General features: G+C 40.1%; 1 pseudogene across 1 annotated transcript; it reads right to left on the bottom strand.

Moving 5' to 3' along the window:
- Positions 1 to 261: 261 nt before the first annotated feature.
- LOC310669995 (proto-oncogene Mas-like) lies at positions 262 to 3188 on the bottom strand (annotated as a pseudogene). The gene is made up of 2 exons (XR_014515461.1): positions 2304 to 3188; positions 262 to 1520 (listed from the first exon to the last, which is right to left on the bottom strand). The product of XR_014515461.1 is annotated as a proto-oncogene Mas-like (transcript).
- Positions 3189 to 4040: the final 852 nt, after the last annotated feature.

Genomic DNA, 4040 nt, shown 5'->3' with positions numbered 1-4040 from the left:
TGGGTGCCATGGCTGTTATAAGAGAACAAGGGAGGCCTTTATGGTGAGTTTTTGCAGCTCTTTTTCTAGAAAAATAGCACAGAAAATAGGGATTGTACTGATGGAATTAACTATCATGGACTTTTTTAAAAATCTGGGGGAAATACTTTCTTCTGTTTTCTTCAAACATTTGAGCTCTACATGTGAAGATTTCTTTACTTCATTCCCTTTGGCAATGAATCTGTTATCTATACCATTTAGCATGTCATCCCACTCAACTCACACTGTTAAAGCGGCATTTATTTTTATTTAATTTTCTAAAACATATAAAACATTTATCCTGCCAAATGGGCAATCCAAGGGGCTTTTAACGATACTCCTGAAACGAGGACAAAAATTAACAGAGTAAATGAATCCCAAATAATAAAATAGTGAGTACAGGGGGAAACAAGTACCAAGAAATACACCAAGAGATAGAAAATGAAGCTTTCTGAGTTATTTTGAAGTATTTCTTCACATCTGGGTTTGAACTGGAACTTCTTGTTCCTCTCTGCAGTTTTCCTCCTCTTTGAAAAGTCTCTGGAGTATGACCTTCATGCTCTCCCTGGATCGAGCCCTCTTGTTTCTCCCAATCAGGAAATAAATCAGTGGGTTAATACTGCTATTCAGGCAGCTGCATAATAACCCAACAGACATTGCAAAAAAATGAACATTATAGTGTATAAGTGAAGTGAAAAAACTGATTAATGAAATGCAAGTAAATGGGAAAGCTAAGAAGAGGAAGAAGAGGAGGGCAAGTAGGATGGCTGTTAAAGCTTTTCCCTTCTTCCTCTGTTGTGATCTGAAGTAAACTTTTCTAAACAGGACCAGAGTGGAAACAGTCATGAGTGGGAGGCAAAGTATAGCATTCATTAAAAGCTGGTAGAAAATGGTATCCAGTCTGTAAAAAATAGAAAGAATCGAGTTGATTGCAATGAGCAGGAAAGCAATGATCCATATTGTGGCACACACAAGGGTGGAAAAGTGTGGTGGTCGGTGGCATCGATGCCAAAGTGGGAAGACGACAGAAACACACCTGTCCATGCTAATGGCTGTCAACAGGTATTGACCAGTGTTGTACATGAAAAAAAAAAGAATGGAACCCAATAATAGAATCAAATGCATATAGGGAGTTAAGAATGACTCCAGAAGATATATAATAGAAAAAGTAAATAAGCATATGAGAGCCCCAAGGTCAGCCGCAGCCAGATGCAGGATGAAGGTGGTGAAAGGATTCGTCTTCATGCAAAAGCCAAGAAACCAGATGACAGTTCCATTCCCAATGATTCCAAAAATGCTAATAAGTCAAATGGAGATAAGTAAAATGGGGATAAGAATGTCTGCTGTACGATATGGTGATAATTCATGATCAAAACCATCCTGGGAGGTTAGGAGGTCAGTTTCACTTTCTGCTCCAATATCTTCCAACGAAGCATCCAAAGTGGACCAGGATCCCAGGCCATCATTGCTCATCTTGCTGGATCTCTACTTCTGAGCTTTTTCTTGTATAGCTCTTACTACCAGGAGAAAATAAACAAATGTGGAGCCAATTTTAGCTATAAAGCTCAACCTATTAAACTGAGACAAACAATAATAAAAGAGACATGCTATAGTGGGAATTAATGACTGATAAACAAACACATTAGGAATATGGTTCACAGGAATGTTTGTCACAACTTATCAGTTTCAAAGGCTTTGGGGGGAAATGGAGTTTGCCGATGTGTTGTGGATCTTTGCTCTGAGTAAAAAAAATTACATTCACAACATCAGTAAGCACATTGTTTTAGAACTCAAATTCTCCTCTTCTGCTCTCTGACTCAGCCTTAAGATCAGAAACTAACCTCTTGTGTCATGGACATTGGTTGGTTGGGTGTTGGAGAAGGCGAGTGTGAGAAGGAGTTGAATAGCTCTTGTGATTCTGGAATGAATTGGGAAGGCATATGTAATTTTATTGTTGTTAAAATGTGATTTTGAACAAAAGTGGATAAATAAAACTCAAGTTGAATTGGGATTGTTAAGAAATATGAAAATTAAAAAAACAAAAAACCCCACAATAGATTAGCCAAACAGCAACAGTTTTATAATGTGGAATGTATTAGACAAACCATTACTCTATCCTGCCTCGTACTTTCTGCCCTGAATGAATGTGGGAACCAAAAATTTCTGCCGTCTTCACCAGCCATCCACCTGGTATCCTTCTAACAGAACACTCCATGGAGTTAGCTTGTCCCACCTATCAGCCAAAGGTGCATAGCATTGTCATTCAGCTACAGATCCCCTCTTACCTTTACTAATGAATGACATCAAAAGTAGCTATTCGCATTGCTCTCAAAAACTTTGGATCAGCATCCCTCCAGCATGGTGTGTGGGAGCAGCAAGTGGTGCTGGAATAAGCAGGTAATCAGAAGATTTGCAGAAATTGTTAAGATGCCTCATCTGGTTCTTAGCAAGATGTGTAGGATTCTGCCCATGTGTCTTGAGTTCTGTGTAATCCAGTTGCCAGCATCATGTGATAAGCTGGTTGCTTTGTGTCTTGGGTCTCAGGATAGCATTTGGCAAACTCAGGAGGAGATTCTTGCCTTCTAAAGTTCAGTGCCCCAAGCAAGCACTCTGGAGAAGAGAGAGTTTGCAAGTGGTAAGCAAGTCCAACTTCTCTTTGTCCCTATCTGGAGAAATATCTTTATTGATTAGAGTGTCACCTGACCCATTAACAGAAAGACTAACCAATGTATTCAGAGAGTAATCAGCTTGCGGTTGGTTCTGCTGGGGAAGGACGTAGGTTGGGGTGGAGAAATATATCTGAAGAACAAAAAAGAGAGTCCTGCTAGATCAGGTCAGTGGCCCTTGCAGTCAATTGTCCTGGTCTCACAGTGGCCAAACAGATGCTTCAAGGAAGCTCACAACAGCTTCTGAACACAATAGCACTCTCCTCCCCCGTGATGTTCTGCTGGCAGGCCTTAATCACCTTAAGTTTCCAACCCCCTTGGGACAACTTTGACGTGTATGGGAGGCCAATCTGCTTTTTTGGGTGAGGCATGGGCACACTTCTGTCCGATCCCATATGCACCAGTTCTTTACAGCCTCTATTTATTGATATTGAGTATTCTTCATTCCATCTTGGTGACAAGGGAAAAATTAATTCTCAGTCTGAATAAGGCTGCAATTTAGCCAGATCAAGGGATTGTGTGTGTGTGTTGTGTGTGTGTGTGTGTGTGTGGAGAGAGAGAGAGAGAGAGAGAGAGACCTACTGCATGCGCCTTCCATCAGGTTCTCAGCTTTTTCTACACTCACTCATTCGATATCCCATTCCACTGAGTTTTCTTTGGGTTGTTCTGGTGGTTTTATGCCTTTTATGCAAATATGGGGAGTATCAACTCACTATTACTGCATAAGAGATTGAAATATGTGGGATAGAAGACTCTGTATGAGAATGGTCTACTGGGCACATGTTCATGACCGTTGAATGCCAGGACATTGTTATCTGCCACCAGCGCTATCTTGCTTGAATTTCTGCAGAAGATAGTTGGCTGTTTCCTGTGAGAGGAGATAGTTACAAAAGCATCTAACCCAAAACTTATATTATGGAGGGAAATAACTATATATGCAATAACGATATGCAAAAGAATTCCAAAATATTATGGGGGTAATTAAAGGTCTGGGTCTCAGACCACATCCAGTTCTCAATCCTTGGGTTCAGTCCTTCTGCATCAGTCCAACAGCAAGTTCATACCTCAATTTTGAAACATTAGATTTTCTTTCATCAATCATTCCGAAGGCAATGTTTTGCTGCACAACTGAACAACATCTAAAATAAAATGAAGATAATGCACTTTGGAGGTCATCTATTTTAACCCCCTGCTCAATGCTAAAACCCTGTGGTCACCCTGAAATCAGTAATCCACATTGAATGCCAGATGCATCAGTCCTTTAAAGCCTCTCCCCCCACTTTTTTTTCTTTTTTTTTGGAGTACTCTTCATTCCATACTGGTGACAAGGAAAAAATAAATTCTCTTTCTGAATTT

Source organism: Podarcis tiliguerta (genome assembly GCF_965153285.1).
Source record: "Podarcis tiliguerta genome assembly, contig: HAP1_SCAFFOLD_289, whole genome shotgun sequence".
NCBI lineage: Eukaryota > Metazoa > Chordata > Lepidosauria > Squamata > Lacertidae > Podarcis > Podarcis tiliguerta.
The sequence above is the reverse complement of the archived record's forward strand: the minus strand, read 5'-3'. Positions and strand labels throughout refer to the sequence as shown.